The sequence below is a fragment of the Macaca fascicularis genome, chromosome 7 (assembly GCF_037993035.2).
Source record: "Macaca fascicularis isolate 582-1 chromosome 7, T2T-MFA8v1.1".
NCBI classification, from domain to species: Eukaryota; Metazoa; Chordata; class Mammalia; order Primates; family Cercopithecidae; genus Macaca; species Macaca fascicularis.
In genome coordinates, this window is record NC_088381.1 from 142,924,584 (window position 1) to 142,941,633 (window position 17,050).

Below are 17,050 nucleotides of genomic sequence, written 5' to 3' on the forward strand. Positions count from 1 at the left end.
TTCCTCAAAACTTCATGGTCCAGGTCAAGAGAATCCTGTTCCTAGACCTCTGCCCAGCCAGGCCTTCCCAGCTCAGGGCTGACTCCTGCGCCAAGTGACACACTTTTCATAACTGGTCCACCAATGCCTCCCCTTCAAGTGAGAACTACCCTTTACATTCAGGAGTGTGGCCCCGCAGTAAAAATACACTAACTTTGTCTTAATTAAATAATTAATATATATTAATTGTAGAAAATACAAATTAGCATAAATAATAAAACAAACATTATCCAAGCTTATTACTCAGAGAAAACCCTTATTAATATTTTGTTATATCCTTGTGGGTATTTTCTGTGTATGCATATTTTTTTTCCTTGTAAAAATGGAATCATGGCAGGTGTGGTAGCTGACACCCATAATCCCAGCACTTTAGGAGGTCAGGGTGGGAGGATTGCTTCAGGCTGGGAGTTCAAGACCAGTCTGGGCAACATAACGAGACCCTCATCTCTACAAAAACATTTAAAAATTAGTCAGTTGTGGCAGTGCATGCCTGTTGTCCCAGCTACTAGGGAGGCTGAGGTGGGAAGACCACTGAAGCCCAGGAGTTTGAGGCTGCAGTGAGCTTTGATCTCACCACTGCACTTTGGTCTGGGTGACAGAGTGAGACTCCATCTCAAATAAGTAAATAAATAAACAACAAATAAATACAATGACATCTGTTTTGCATCATGGTTTTCTTCGTTTTATCATATTTTGGGAAGGCCTTTTCATATCAATGGTGAAAACTCTGCAGCTTTGCCGCTCAAACTGTGGTCTGGGTACCAGCAGCATTGGTATCACCTGGGAGCTTGTTGAAATGCAGAACTTCAGGTCTCATCACAGACCTATTGAATCAGAATCTGCATCTTAACAAGATTCCCAGGGAATTCTTGTGCACATTGAAGTTTGAGAGTGCACTGTTTGGCATCATTCTTAACACTTACATATTATTAAATACTTATCGCTTACCCAGGGAATACTTACAACTGCATGGCTAAATTTTTGTTTTCTTTCTTTTTCTTTTCCTTTTTTTTTTTTTTTTTTGAGATGGAGTCTCGCTCTGTTGCCCAGGCTGGAGTGCAGTGGTGCCATCTTGGCTCACTGCAACCTCCACCTCCCAGGTTCAAGCGATTCTCCTGCCTCAGCCTCCCGAGTAGCTGGGATTACACCCACCACCACACCCAGCTAATTTTTGCATTTTTAGTAGAGACAGGGTTTCATCATGTTGGCCAGGCTGGTCTTGAACTCCTGACCTCAAATGATCCACCCACCTTGGCCTCCCAAAGTGCTGGGATTACAGGTGTGAGCCACTGCACCCGGCTAAACTTTTCTTTTCAAACTCACCTATAATTGGGCATTTAGGGTATACCTAATGTTTTCTCCATTATTAACAATGCTGTGATGGGCATCTCTATATGTAGTTGCTGCTCATGTCCTTTAAATTCCTAGAAGTAGAATTTATGGGTCAAAGACTTTCAATACTTATTGTCAACTTGCCCTACAAAAATGTCGTCCTAGTGTGCAGTCCTTCCTGCAACGTCTAAGAGTGATGAGATCCCTACACCCTGATAGTCCCTGGTCCTATCATTCTTTGACATCTTTGCCCATGAGTTCCGTGAAAGTCATGCCTCAGGGTTGGCTCTGGACATATTTCCTCGGTTATTGGCTAGTCCAGTTGAACATTTCTCTGTGTGAGTGTTGGCCATTTGCATTTCTTCTGGCTGTGTGCCTGCTGGGGTCTTTAATGCCCGAAGCCCACCAAGATAGTGGGAGATGTTGCCAGGGAGGGCTGCACGGAGTGAGGCCCGAGCCTAGCCCTGATGCAGAGTCCTGCACATAGTGGTCACTCACGTTGCTGCCTGGCTGAAGGCACAGCCAGTTTGGGCCAAAACTCAGACCCAGCCTGGCGGCTCTCTTGTGGTCCCAGCCTTGTTCTGTGTCCAGACCCCAGAGCAAGTGCCCAGCCAAGGTCTCGCCTCCTGGCCTGTGAGGCCTGGGTGCCGGCCACCACCCAGGATGGTGCTTGCAGGCCGGGCCAGGCACCCCCATGGTTCCCCAGGCAGCAGGCGGGTGGCCAGGTGTGCTGGGAGGAGCCATCGGTGAGGACAATTCAGGGAAGTGACCCTGCCCAGTCCCCAAGCTCCTACCGCAGCAAGCATTGTGAGCCTCCCGCTGGCCATGGTGGCTGAAGCTGCTGACAGTGGCGGCAGGAAGTGGGGCGCTTACTCAGCCCAGGCTGCACGTGGCTGGGCCTGCTGCCTCCCTCCACCCAGCCTTCCTCCCAGACACAGCCTGCTCTGCCAGCAGCTGGGGGAAGGAAATAGGAGGGACCGACCCCACATCCCCTGCAATGCTGTACCTGTGCCCTGCCGGCTCTGCCACCTGTTACTGACTGGGCATGAGGCCTGCCCCAGGGCCTCCACAGCAGAGCGAGGAGCGGGGCTGGGGTGTGAGGTGGGCAGGTGGGCTTGGGGTGGGATCTGCACTGACATCTACTGAACGCACCACCCTGAGGGTCTCCACTCAATCCCCACAGCTCCGGGACTACGAGTATTATTCACCTCCCTTTCACTAACAAGGAAATTAAGGCTCAGAAAACAGGAGTAGAATGACTTCCAGGTGCCGGGAACTCGGCTGCACACTTCGTACGTGTTCAGTTATTTAAGCCTCACAAAAAGAGTGGGTGCAATAGGAGCCCCATTTTCCAGATGAAGAAAGCCAGGCATAGAGAGGTGGCAGCACACAGCCTATTGGGGCAGACCTTAGTGTCTGGCCCCAAAGCTCACACCCTTAACTGCCTCCCGCACTAGCAGGTGACCCAGAGCCTCAGGCCTGGCTGAGAGTGGCAGTGAGGAAGGGGAGGGGGCCAGCTCGCTGCCCTCATTAGATTGTCTTGGCACTGGCCACCTGTCCCCCACAGGAGTGCCCAGGTTTCCCCACACTGTGTGTCGCCCAACCCTGGGCCTCTGTCTCCAGTCGTCTCTGGTGTCTCCTGCCCTCTAACCAGGCAGTCTTTGGGGACTGTCTCTCAGGTGCTTGTCTCGCTCCTCCTCTGGCTGTCCCTGTCCTGCTCTTTGACCCCTGACCCTGGGTTTCTCTGGCTCTTCTTTTTAGTAGGCAAAAGGGGGAAAGAAGGAATTTGCATGGAATGTGGCAAACATCCCGTCAGAGGGCATTTCTGGAGGTGCCTCTAATTGTGGCCCCCAGTTGCTATGGGAAGCAGAAAAGTGTCTCCCAGCTGGGAGCGGTGTGGGTAAAAGATAAAGCCGAGGGGAACGGAGAGAGGAGCCTGTTCAGGAGCTGGAGGCCCGTGGGACTGGGGTCCAGAGGATGAGCGCTGCCTGCTGCCCAGAACGGGGAGGGTGGAGCAGCCCTGGGCCCCAAGTGCCTGGCCTCCTTCCACCTCCCGCTGTGGTGGTGGTGGCCCCAGGCTGCCCCTGGGCCTGTAGCAGCTGTTGCTGCTGATGCAAGCTGTTGGCTGCAGAAGGTGGGAGGGCGAGGAGGAAGGAGGGAGTTGTTCTCAGGGTGAGGGTCTCGTGTAAGCCTGTTGACAAGCTTTCAAGTCTGCAGGACAGGACCTCTGGGTTTCTAACCAGATTCACTTCTGTCCCAAGTGGGGCCCAAGGCCAGGCCTCGCAAACCTTTTGCGATCAGGGTGGAGTCCAGCTACCAGCTGTCATGGCAACCTGTATCTCTTCAGGGCTGTAGGGAGAGGCCTGGAGCCCACAGCCCAAGGGACCAGGGGCTCAGAAGTGAATGGCAATGGGCAAACCCATGGGTGTGCCAGGAGGAACCCTACTGGGTAAGCCCCGGAGAGGGGCCCGTCTCTGGCCCAGCCACTTCCTTCCAGCCCTTGCCTCTTCCCGGCAGTGTCTCCTGGGTCTGGCCTAACTAAGCTGGGCTTTGGCCAAGCTGGCCAGCCTCCAGGTGGATTTGGGACAGACAGCTGGGATGTGGTGTTTCCCGCTCTGAAGAGATAGAGGCTGGAGGGGGCCGTGATGGGGCTGGAGCCTGGAGTGCTGGGCCCTTGGCCACTTGACCACAGCAGGATGGTGGGGGTAGGGTGGGGGGGCTGGTGGGAATGTCTTTGGTGGAGGTTTCCCAGGGAGGGGAGGTGTCAAAGGAGTAGGGCCAGGTAGCTTCCCATACCTCCACATGTTCTCTATCTGGGTGGGGAAATAAATGGCTGTTACCCCTGAGACCTAAATGGGTCTCTCTGGTGGGTCAGCCAGCTGGCCTTGGCAACTGTCTTGCGTCCTCCCTAATGACTCTCACTCACTCAGTTCCTCTGCTCCCTAGGGTCAGGTCAGCCTGGCCCAGGGTAGCATCAGGCAATGTTCACTTGCTTCTTTTTGCACGTCCTGGGGGACCGTCATAGCTGCCTGGACTAGTGGATTCTGGCACGGACACTGTGTTCAGCTCCTCAGGACAACCTGTGCTTGGCTCTGTGGGGCACACATGAATGAAGAGCACAGCCCTCCTTCCCACCACACATACACACAGCTGCCAGGTTCCATTGCCAGCTTTGGTCATCCTTCCTGTCCTTCCTTGTCTGGATGACTCTGATCCATCCTTTGAGGCCCATGTCAAATGGGGAGCTGTTCCTGCCCTTCCCACCTGCTCCAGGCAGAATCATCCATCTCCCCTCTGTGCTCCCTTAGCACAAAGCACATAGGAGGCACAGAGTGAATGAAGCTTCCCAAAGGGCCATTCGGATCCTTCCAGTCTCCTGCTTAGAAACGTTCCACGGCCTCCATTACGAAGAGCCCTTTCACACTCTTTGGCTTCATCATTCCCTAGGCTGAGCCAGAGAACCCTCTGCTCCAATAAAGTGGTCTCCTAGCCTTCCACCAAACTTGGCCTGAACCTTCCCCACTCCATCCCCCGCTCAGGCCACCCCTTGTCCTGGAACTCACTACCACCATGCTCACCTCTTGAAACTCTGCAAGTTTCCTTGTCCCGGAATGCACTACCACCATGCTCACCATGCTCAGCTCTCTCCACTCTGCAAGGCCTGGTATCTCTTGGTGTCCTGGGAGGCCAGTGGCTCCCAAAGGGCATGGGAGAGACCCCCCTTAGGGGCCTTGTGTTCTTCTTCTTTTCCTTCCCCTTGCCCCTGCTCTCTATGGACTTTTGAACAACTTCCAGGATACATTCCACAAATTTGAAGGAAGCAGTAACGAACAGCCTCCCATTAATGTTCCTGTGTGCGCACACACGGAGCGTGCCATTGTGGATGAACATATGTTCATGTGAAGATATGAGCAAGCATGTACATGGAGATAGGACCTATGTGCAAAATGAGTGTGCCTGTGGATGTGTGAAAGTAGGCGCGTGCCTGTGCATGTGAATGTTTTTGTGGCCTGTGAAGACATGCCAAAATGTGTGCATGCATAGATGTGCATTCCAAGTGTGTGCTTGTACATGCTGGTGAATCTGTATGTGCATGTGGGTGTATGTGTCCTGGTGAGCTTCCTTTTGCCCAGCCCAGGGGTACTGCGGAAGGCCAAGGCCAGTCTGCCTTCCGCACCTCGCCACCCTCAACCTCCAAGGAAGTGAGGAAGGCTTCACATTGCATCCTGACTTTTGACAGAGATAAATGAAATTCCTGTGAGGTTGCCAGGCTGAAGCAAGGAGCAGCTGTGAGTGGCAGGGGTCTGGCCCCAGGGTGGCCTGGCCCTTGGCCTCCAGCCCTCAGCACACCCTGTCCCCCACTGAAGTGGTACCCAGGATGAGGAGGACTCAGGACAGGTTCAGCAAAGGGTAATGGCTCTGCCCTGGTCCCCAGGCAACACGCTCTTTCTCTGGGCCTGCCAGTTTGTGCCTGGTGGTGGGGATGGTGGTGGGGCCAGAGTGCCCAGGAGCTGCCAGATCAAATGGTGATCTTTCCTCTGGGGAGTGAACTTTGGAGGAACAAAGCAATAGGTTAATGGTGCAGGAGGATCCATTTGCGTGAACCCACGTTAGATGGAACAGGGAAATACAGGGTTAAAGTGCAGCAAAGAAGGTTTAGCTAGACTTAAGGAAGGAGTCCTTCAGTGGCAAAGGCCACAAATCTGTGTCCACAAAGATCCGGACAAAAAGATCCATATCCACCCATGGGGTTGGTGGAGGTGGTCGGAGGCAGGAGACTGGCTGGGATGACCTTTATAAGTGCTCCCTCCCGACACAGTCCCGGCTCTGTCTCGGGGTCTCTGCAGCTCTATGGGGACCCAGAGGGGAGTCTGGTGGGGAGGATTGGCCAGGCACACTTCTGGGCACTGCTCCCAAGCTCCTTCCCTTCTCTACTTCCTCCAGAACCTTTTCATCCTCCATTTCCTGCTGCCCTCCTCTCACCTCCAAGTGGCTGCCCCAGCCGTGCCCCCAAAGTGGCTTCCTCACTCCCTCCCTGCTGCTCCAGAGTTTGGGAAAGAAGCCACAAATTCCCCCAGCGGACCACCCCCAAAGGCCCAGCCCCGTCCCACCCACGAGAGGTGCTTAGAGGCCTAAATCGGGTGTGGCTGCAGGGAGGCGGGAGCCAGGGACCTCGTAGGCATCATCCCTCCACCAGGGTGGTCTCGAGGAGACCAGGCCAAGTGAACAGAGAGAGTGCACCCTGCGGGCAGGGTCATAGGAGCCCTGAGGCCTCCCTCTGTCTGGGGTCTCCCTTTTTTGGGGGGCTTTGGGGCCTCTGCTTACCCTCTCTGGTGGCTTCCTCTTGCTTTCCAGGGAGTGGCCTGTGGGGAGGATATGCAGAGGTGCTTGGGGAGGATGTGGAGGCAGAGCGGGCGCCTCCCTCCTCCTCCTCCGCCAGGAGCCCCTGTGCCTTCCTTGGGAAGTCTGACCCAGGCGAGTCCAGGGACAAGGGGAGGAGGTCATTAATCACCGTTATTTATTATTTCTTATGTAACGGGGTGTTATGAAACATGCAACCCCGTACCAGGCACGACTGGGAATATGGGAAAGATAGTCCCTACCAGTAAGAGCTTCCCACGGGATGACCAGGTAGGTCCAGGAGCCACTGAGCAACCTGTGGACCAGCCTGGAACGTGGGGCGCAGGCCAGGCTGGGCTCTGGCTGGAGGTGGAATGGTCCTGCTGCAGCTTTTGAAAAAAAGGAGAAAGGAGGGGAGTGGGTAGCGGGAATCTCAAGGTGGGAAGGGAGCTGGGTTTCTTCCCCCACCCCCCTCCCCGCACCTCGCCAGGCCAGGCCCAGACCAGCTCTGGCTCCGGGGTGGCCTGGGTCACAGCTGGAGTTGTCACAGTATTGACCCAGGAGGAGATAACATCCAAAGGGCTTGGAGTCCCAGTCGGACAAGGAGGGGGATGTCGCCGGAAAAGATCCCCGGCCCCCAGGGGGATCAAACTAAATGGGGCTTTAATAGGTCTCTTCCAGCTCAGATTTCATGGATAATTGGAAGCAGGTCTCCAGCCGGGCAGAGTGGGCGGCCACCGCAGCCAGGAGACAAGGAGGGACAAGGCGGGGTGGGGGTGCCGCCTCCATGCCACCCCACTGTGGCCTAGTGGGCCTCTGGCCTCGTTGGGGCTTCTGGGCTCCCTTCTTTCTGTTCCAGAAGTGCTGCTGCTTTAACCCCCTCAGGGAAGGAGGTGGACAAGTGAGGAGACCTGAGTCAGTTAGCTCCGGGGAAGGAGAGCAGCCTGTCCCAGCCACACATGCCCGGGCTCCTTCTGTCATTCAAATACACATTCACATTTAAAGCTGGCAACAGCTCTGAAAAACAACATCTTTATTTTTTTTCTTATCACAAAAGGGGTACACACTTGCTGAAACAACATTCAAGATATGCTAAGTAAAAAGTGAAAATTCTCTCCCCACCACACACCCATTACTCCTCTGTCCCTCTCTCACCACCCCCAGACTCCAGGGGTAGCCTCTGACTGCAACTTACTGGCTATCTTGCCAGAGCATTTCCAGTGCCTTCTGAATTACATCCTGCTGCTTTTGCTCAGCGATGCATCATTGATATCCTTCCAAGGCCAGTAACTAGGGTGTGGACATTCCTCACTCCCATTTTAAAGATGAGGAAACTGAGGCTCAGAGAGGTTTCATGGCTGTCCCGGGCTCCACAGCCAGGCCCTGTGCTCATCCTACCACAGTTTTCAGCCTCTTCCCTGGGGGGCGGGGGGATGTCACGAGAAGAGGGCGAGAAAAGCCTTGGGGGAGGGTTGGGATGGGGGAGAGGGGCCGAAGAATGAGAAGGAAGCAGCGGCAGGTGAGGGAGGGTGTGAGGTCTCCTTGGAATGCGGCTGTGCCCCTCCTCCCTGAAGGATCCAGGTTTTCCTCAGGCAGCGGAGCCTGGGAGCTGGGCAGAGCTGGGCAGCTGGCAGTGGAGGGGTTTTCAAGGCAAACCTGGCAAGAAGGCAGGACGGATTGCATTTCAGCCTGAACGTGCCTGGGATGTGCACATGTCTCCCCAGGCCGTAGGGGCATTTCTTGCCCAACACCACCAGTGGGAGCTGGCTCTGCCGCTGCCTACTGAGGCTGACAGCTGGGCCTGTGTGCTCCCTTCACGGCTGCTGCAGTCTCTAGCGCCCTGGCCTCCAGCACATCCAGCAGTGGAGGGGATGCCCCTTATTCCAGCCACAGCCCAGAGCAGCCAAGAGCCAGCTCTTACTCACAGGGAGCCTGGAGCACTCCCACAGGGAAGAGCCTGAGGGGACAAGCAGGTGGGAGGCCGATCTGGCCTGGGCCTCGGCCTGAAGTGTAAACAAGGAAGGCTCTGGAAAGTTCGTGACCCAGAGGCCTTCACACCAGACACCTAGCCTTCCTCCTTCCTTCCTGCCTAGGACCTCCAAGGGAGGGACCCCGGGAAGCCAAGAGGACACAGAGGAGGCATGGGGAAGAAAATATCCAGTGTCCCTCCTAGGCGGACGTAAGCTCACGTCCCCAGGTGCATGCGTGCACACACATTCTCATGCACACAGGCATGAATGCAGAGGGGAGAACTCAGAAGGGCAGAACAGCTGCCCAGCAGAGAGGGCTGGAGGGATGCTCTTAGAGAGGCAGGGCCAGGGACCTGGTGGTCTTTGGAGAGCTCTTCACTCCTGAGATTGCAAAAAAATGCTCCCACAGGTACCACCTAGACCTTGGAGGGGGTCATGGAGATTCTCCCACAAGGCACTTAGGCCAATCAGGGAAGAGGACATCCATCCATTCCGTTCGCCAATATCCTTAGCAAACTTACTCTGTGCCAGGCTCCATGCTGGGAGTACGGAGGCCACCTGCAAGGCTCAACTAGTGCCAGGCACCAGTGGGAATGTGGGAAAGAGGATCCCTACTGGAAAAGCTCATCCTCTACACGTCGCTGGCTGGGCAGTTGCAGAGGGACTGCAGAGCGGGCTTTGGCCAAGCTTAGTCCTGGATGAAGACCCTGAACTCCCTCCCCAGCTAGTGGCCAGCTTAAAAGGAGCCTGGAAAGGCTGAGGTCTGCTCTCTGCCCGCAGCCCACCCCCATCCCCACAGTCCTGGCCCTGGCTGGGGCCCCAGGAAGGAAATCACTAAGGAGGATTGAGTGTCAGTTCACAACCTAATCCCATCAGTGCACACAGCTACAGCACGGGCTGCCCCCTCCCCTACTCTGCAGACCCTGGCGGCTGCCGGCTGTCAGGCCCGGCCCCTGCCTGGCTGTGAGGCCAATTACTGCGGCCTTAATCACCACGGTTGCGGCGGCGGCGCGGCGTTAACAACTGTCTGCTCATCAGTCTCCTTCCTGGGGCGTCGTGGAGGGGATGACCCCATGCGGCTCTCCTCGAAGGAGCTTGAAACTGGATCCCAACAACAGCCCGATGGCCGCCGTCCAGGGAAACGCCTGGCTCCCTCCTGCTGTCTGCTGGTCTCCTGTGTGTTTGCCCAGCTCCTCCTGTCCTGGCGCTGAGAGCCCACAAGGACAAGCCCGGGGACCCTGCATCCCCTGAGCGAGCACTAACACCATGGTTCCCTCCGGCCGGCACTGCCAACAACTGAGCCCGGGAAGGCCAGCGCTCCCTGCCAACCAGAGCAAATTGGGTGCCCGGATGTTGAGGTCTGGCTGGCATTTCCTGTGTTGGCTTTGGCTGGTGAGGCCAGGCCAGTGGGCTGCCCTCTTGACCTGAGCGGAGTCAGGCAGGCACGTCCCAGACTCTTGAGCCCACGGAGTTCTGCCCTGCGCCCCACAGGGAGTCTTGTTCTGGAAAAAAGATCTCCCTCCCCGCCTGGGTTCATGCTGAGCAGCCTTCCCTGCCTTGTAGGGTGCTCTGACAGCCGGAGGCCTGGCCGGCCCCCAGCCTGGCTGCCTCTGCGCCTGCTCCTCGGGCTCAGGCAGATCTTGGTGCTTCCTGGATATGGTGAGGCCCCTCTGCACGTGGCCCTCAAGGCTGTGGTCTGGCGGAGGACTCTGAGCTCCTCTGATCTGCTCCCATTTGTATGTGGAATAATTTCCCCAGCCCAAGGCCTGGACCCCTAGGAGTCGTCAGTACCGGGTTCCAGCTTGGGAGCCTGCAGGAGCTCCCATTCCCGACCCCTGAAGGGCCAGCTTCACCTGAAGGCTTCAGTGGCACTGGCTCCAGTTCCTCAGCCCAATTTTTTTTTGGCATTGGGTCTCTGGGACATCAGATTGTCCAAAACAAGACAACTTCATGATTCTTGTTTTTCCAAAGAGCACAGTCTGTACACAATCAGGCTTTCTGTGTGCAGCGTGGATCCCGCTGCCCTGCCCTAGTTGCCCCATTCCTGCCCTAATCAGGTCCCTCTGGGACATGGAGTGTTCCTCATTCCCTGTGGCCAGAGGTCTCTGGCCTAGGGCTCAGCAAGGCTGGGCAGAGAGGGCAGAGCCAATCCCACCCCACAGACCATCACTGGCCCACAGCGCTTCCTTTTCTTCTCCCAGACTTGGGATGCCAGGAGAGCCCCTAGGAGAAGTAGCAGATGTGGCAACCACCGAGAGTACAAGCTCTGGAGTTAGACCTGATTATGAATCCCGGCTCTACTACACACCAGCTGTGTGCCTTAAACACAGTACCAAATGGAACCCTGTCCCTTGGTCAGCAAAATGGAGATAATAAAGGTACTTGTAGCACAGGGTTTGTGTGAGGAGTCAGTGGGCCCGGCCTATAGTAAACCCTCAACAGCTGTCATTTACATAGCTACTCCACTGCGTGGAGCTGGCCGGGCAGCCACTAAGGGGTCTGCAGAGTGGAACTAGGCCAACCTTAAGCCACACCTGGGATAAAGATGCTGTACCCCCACCCCACTAGTTGCTTCCTTGCCCAGGCTGGCTCTCTCCTGAGCCACTTGGCTCCATGGCCATCAAGGATTTAAGACAGGGAGCTGCAGGGGGCACTGGTATCAAGGATTTAAGACAGGGAGTCGCGGGGGGCAGTGGAAGGAGATGGTTGGGTCCCTGAACCCCTGTTTGTAGAGGTCTCCACCTTTCTCCAGGGAGAGATGAGGCACAGCATAGCATCCCAGGTCCTCAGGGCCAAGCCCATGGGGATTCAGAAATTTGATGCATGTGTGGTGAGCAAAGGAAAAGCCTCTGGATTTCCTACACTGCTCATGGAGGAGCAGTGGGCATGATTTTTCTGGAAAGTTTGGGGGGATATTTATCAAGAGACTGAGGAGTGTTAATCACTTTGATGAGCAATTCTACTCCTGGGATTCTCCCTTGGGAAATCACCTGAGCTGTCAGAAGTCAGGCAGGGCCACAGGAGGGTCCCCCAAAAAATGTCTACCAAGATGTTTTTCTTGGGGCCATTTATAATAGCGAACAAACAAACTAAGCAGACAGAGAAAGTATCTCAGTATTTAAGAGTAGGATACTGGTAAACTATGCGCTATTCCATCTACAAGGAGTGAAAACGCAGCACTGAAAATCATGCTGAGGGCCAGGCACAGTGGCTCACACCTGTAATCCCAGAACTTTGGGAGGCTAAAGAGGATGGATCTCTTAAGTCCAGGAGTTCGAGACCAGCCTGGGCAATATGGCAAAACCCTGTCTCTACAAAAAATACAAAAAGTTAGCTCGGTGTGGTGGCATGCACCTGTAGTCTCAGCTACCTGGGAGGCTGAGGTGGGAGGATGACCTGAGCTTGGGAGGTCAAGGTTGCAGTAAGCTGTGATTATGCCACAATGATCTCAGTCTGGGTAATGGAGTGATACCCTGTCTTAAAAAAAAAAAAATCATGTTGAGAAAAAAATTTTAATGACATGGCAACATCTGAGTAAAAAAAAAAAAAATCAGGATATTTAACATCTGACAAAGTATAATCTTGAAAAACAGGTTATGAATGGATAAACAAAATGTGACACACAACGGAATATTACTCAGCCTTTAAAAGGAAGGAAATTCTGACACATGCTGCAACATAGATGCACCTTGAAGCTTATATGCTCAGTGAAAGAAGCCAGACAGGAAAGGACAAATACTGTATGATCTGCTTATGCGAGGTACCTGGAGTTGCCAAATTTGGAGAGACAGAAAGTAGAAGAGTGGTTGCCAGGGGCTAGGGGGAGGTGGGAATGGGGAGTTAGTATTTCATGGGTATAGAGTTTGAGAAGATGAAAAGTCCTGGAGCTGGCTGGTGATGGTGGTTGTAAAACAGTGTGAATGTACGAATGCCACTGTACACAAAATAATGGTTAAAATGGTAAATTTTAGGGTCGAGTGTGGTGGCTCATGCCTGTAATCCCAGCACTTTGGGAGGCTGAGGTGGGCAGATCATAAGGTCAGGAGTTCGAGACCAGCCTGGCCAATATGGTGAAACCCCATCTCTACTAAAAATGCAAAAAAATTCTCCAGGTGTGGTGGCACATGCCTGTAATCCCAGCTACTCGGGAGGCTGAGGCAGGAGAACTGCTTGAACCCAGGAAGTGGAGGTTGCAGTGAGCTGAGATCGCGCCTCTGCCCTCCAGCCTGGGCAACAGAGCAAGACTCCATCTCAAAATAAAGAAATAAATAAAAATTTTAAAATGATAAATTTTATGTTATCTCTATTTTACCACAACTTTAAAAATAGCTTATAGGGAAATATGTCAAGATGTTCATAATGAATATTTTTGAGTGAAGGGACTAGGGGTGATCTTGGTTTTATTCTTTTTAGTTTCCAGCATTTTCCCCTTAGTAAATGAGATGTTTTGTTGTGTTTGTTGTTGGTTTTAAGGAAGCTTTCTCCAGCATCTCCCACATGTGTGCGGGGGCTGGGCGAGCGGGGAGAGGCTGGGTCCAGCTGCAGTTAGAAACGAGGGAGGCCACAGTCTGCTGGGGAGGGGCGGCTCAGGGAGGCTTGGGGCTCCTAGGCTCCCCTAAACTCTCTCAGCCCTGCTGGCTGGCCGCCTTCTCTGCCTGCCCTCTATACTTGGGCCTCACCCATGGGCCTCTCTCCCCAGGAACAGCTCCGTCACTAGCCTGAAGGGGCTGCCCTGGGCCTAGTGGGAATGTGGGCTCGGGGCTTTCTCAGACGGTCAGTGCCCGAGACGCCTTCCCGCTGCTGCTCCGCCCCATCCCAGCTGCAAAAACAACAGCCCATACCCAAAGCCCTGTTATTGCAGCCGAGAGTGGAGCCTCAGTGGACAGCGGAAGGAGTGGGGATGGGGCCGGCCAGCCCTAAATGGACCTGGGGCAGGGGCTTCTTGGGGAGGGGTAGAGTCCTCCCTCTCCTGTTCCTCCTGGGGAAGCCTGGCTCTGAGGTGTGTGGGGGAAGGGACTTGCAGGGACCTGTGGGACTCAGGGACTGAGGGTCAACTCTGCCAGCGGCCTCCCTGTCTCCCTCGGGACTGTGGGAGGTGGGAGCCAGAGGGGGGAGGAAGTAAAGCCACTTGGGAACCCGCTGAGCCAAGCCGTGGGCAGGAGGCGGCACCAGCGTGGCTCCCGGGCGGGCCAGGGCCAAGGCTTTCCCACGGAGTGTGACTGGCCACTGGGCTCTGCAGAGCCGTCCACCCCAGGCTGGGGCCTATGAGCCTTGGGAAGTTTCTGTGCTCTCTTCCCTTAGGGGATAGGGACTGGCGGCCCTGCATTCAGAACCCAGCAGGACTCTTCCCGTCCACTCCCCGGTGCTCTCAGGTGTGTGCCAGGCATCTTATCAAGGCTGGGGCTTGGCTCTCAGAAGCCTGATGCCCAGCTTCCTCGGCACCCATTCCAGTTTCATCTGTCGGCTTCATACTCAGGGAGCCGGGAGAGGGACGCAGAGCTTCTATCACCAAAGTCCTGAAGGCTTCAGAGGCTGGTGGGAGCCTGGCCCCTGTCTGACCCCTCTCAAGGCCATTCCTCCCATTCTAACAAGAAGGATGTGGCCATGGTGGAATTAGGAGGCACTGTGGCAGTCTCTGGAGATGGACACCCTGGGTTAGAACCTACACTTGGTCCCCATTAGGTGTATGGGCACGCCACTCAACTTGAGCCTCAGCTTCCTCTGCTGTAAAATGAAGATGTTAACATTTACCATACAGAGCCCTGGGAGGCTTCGAGGTGATTATAAAAAGTCTCTGGCACAATGCAGGTGCTTCATCAGTGCAGGCCACTGTGATTCTTCTTCCTCAAGCCCCAGAAAGGGAAATTACCTGAGATTGGAAATAATTTTCTGACCTCAGTTATCCCCACCTCCACATTCTGTGCAGTGGAGAGAGCAGCTTGAGAAGTTTTGCCTTCTCGCCCGAAAACCCTGCTCAGAAACCAGTTAATCAAACTACCCTCTGAAGTTAGACATGACTGTTAGAATATTCCTGGCCATGGCTATCAAACCAGGGATAGAAACTATTCCTGGGACAGAGGGGTGTCAGATGGCAGTGAGGGAGTTCCGGGGCTCTGGGGTTCACTGCCTGCAGGTTGGTCACTGAGGGTCATGTCTGCTCCTAGAGTGGCAGGAATCTGCTGGGACCCAGGACACAGGCATCTGGACTGGGCTGCACCACCATGCAAGGAGTCCTTGAGAGAGATGTTCTCAGGTAGTTACAATAACTGGGGAGTCCTTCAAAGAGAGGAGTTATCAAAATAGAAGTCGATGTTGTTTTTCTCTGAATTATCCCGTCTGAAATTACAACCAGGTCTACCAGAATCACCTTTTATGGAGAGTTCTAAAAATTCTCTCATGTAATGGGTATCCAGATCCGCTACTTTAAAGATCAGTAGTAGGTCAGGCGCTGTGGCTCACACCCACAATCCCAGCACTTTGGGAGGCCAAGGCCAGTGGATCACCAGCCTGGCCAACATGATGAAATCCCATCTCTACTAAAAATACAAAACTTAGCCAGGTATGGTGACCCACGCCTGTAATTCCAGTTACCCAGGAGGCTGAGGCATGAGAATCACTTGAACTCAGGAGGCAGAAGTTGCGGGGAGATGAGATCGCGCCTCTGCACTCCAGCCTAGGTGACAGAATGAGATTCTGTTTCAAAAAAAAAAAAAAGGTCAGTAGTAGTACATGTCTCTAAATATTTGAGATCCTTACCATTTATCAAAGGTCCCTGTTACTAACATCTCCACTGACAGACAAGATCACCCGGCTTGTGAGGCGTACACTCTAGGAGATGTGTGTGACTTCCAAACCCCAGCTTTTAAATGATTGAACATTCAGTGACTAAGAGAATAACTGGCTATTGGGCCTTGATTTCCACTTTTTTTTTCTTTCAGAATCACAGACTATATTGTTTTGTGTACCTAAATGGTTGGACATTCTCACTTAGCAGAAGGGCCCTATCAATTGCAGAATAACTATCTGTTGACCAGAACCAACCCATCTCGTAGGGCCATTGTAGACACCAAAAGAGATATGGAAAATGAAAGTCTCTAACCAAAAAGCAAAAATCCTCTAAAGTGTAAGCGATGATCTGTTTATTAGTATTGAGTTTCTCCTTGTACAGGGCCTGTTTTCCAGTATGCAGTGTTGGTGCTTGGTATAAAGGTGCATAATAAATATTTGTTACATGTTAGATATGTTGATCTATGAAGAGCAACAGTTAATACACGATCCTACTAACAATAGGGTAAGATTGTTTTTTTTTTCTAATCACGTAGCCTGGTTCCACTACCTGTGTCTGTCGTTAGACTTGCCCTTCAAATTCCTAGTAATTGGCCAGGCACAGTGGCTCATGCCTATAATCTTAGCACTTTGGGAGGCTGAGGCCGGTGAATCACCTGAAGTCAGAAGTTCGAGAATAGCCTGGCCAACATGGTGAAACCCCATCTCTACCAAAAATACAAAAATTAGCCGGACATGGTGGCACATGCCTGTAAATCCCAGGTAGTCAAGAGGCTGAGGCAGGAGAATCACTGGAACCCAGGAGGCAGAGGTTGCAGTGAGCTGAGATTGCACCATTTCATTCCAGCCTGGGTGACAAGAGCGAGACTCTTTCTCAAAAACAAAACAAAACAAAACAAAACAAAAAACAAACAAAAACACACACACACACACACACACAAAAAACAATTCCTAGCAATTGACCATGATCAAGTGTCAGGGAAGCTCAAGAGCAGAACCAGATGCCACAAAATATAAATCCATATTTAGAGCAAGATTAGTTTCTTGTTTAACAGAAGCAATAAAATAACGAACTTATGGGGCTCCTGGGAGGACATAAGAAGCTTAGTCAAGGCTCTAGCAACTCAAAAATTAAGCCAAAGGGGAATTTGTTGAGAAGTCCAAGGGTGGCCCTACCTTCAGGCATGGCTAGATCTAAGGGCCCACATCAGCTCATCTCAGATCATCAGCTCATTTGTTCTTTCTCCCTCTGTCTAGGACTGGACTCTACTTGCTTCTCCTGGAGCAGTTGGCTGACTTTCTTCTACACTAGACAAGCTCTCCCCATGAGGCAAGAAAGGTAGCCACTGCCAGTCCGAAGCCAAACTCTTTGCAGCAGATGAGGACAGAAACCTGCTTTCTTCCAGGGTCCATATAGCAAATCACAGGAAAGGACTGAACGACTTTGCATGACCAATCAGCGTGGAAGTTGGATGATGGACCAGTCCCAGGTGTGGGGGGCCAGGCCTGTGGTTAGGGGCCACCTGGGGCACGAGGAGGTGCTGGGATTGACAGTTCCACCCAAATCACATGAGATGAGGAAG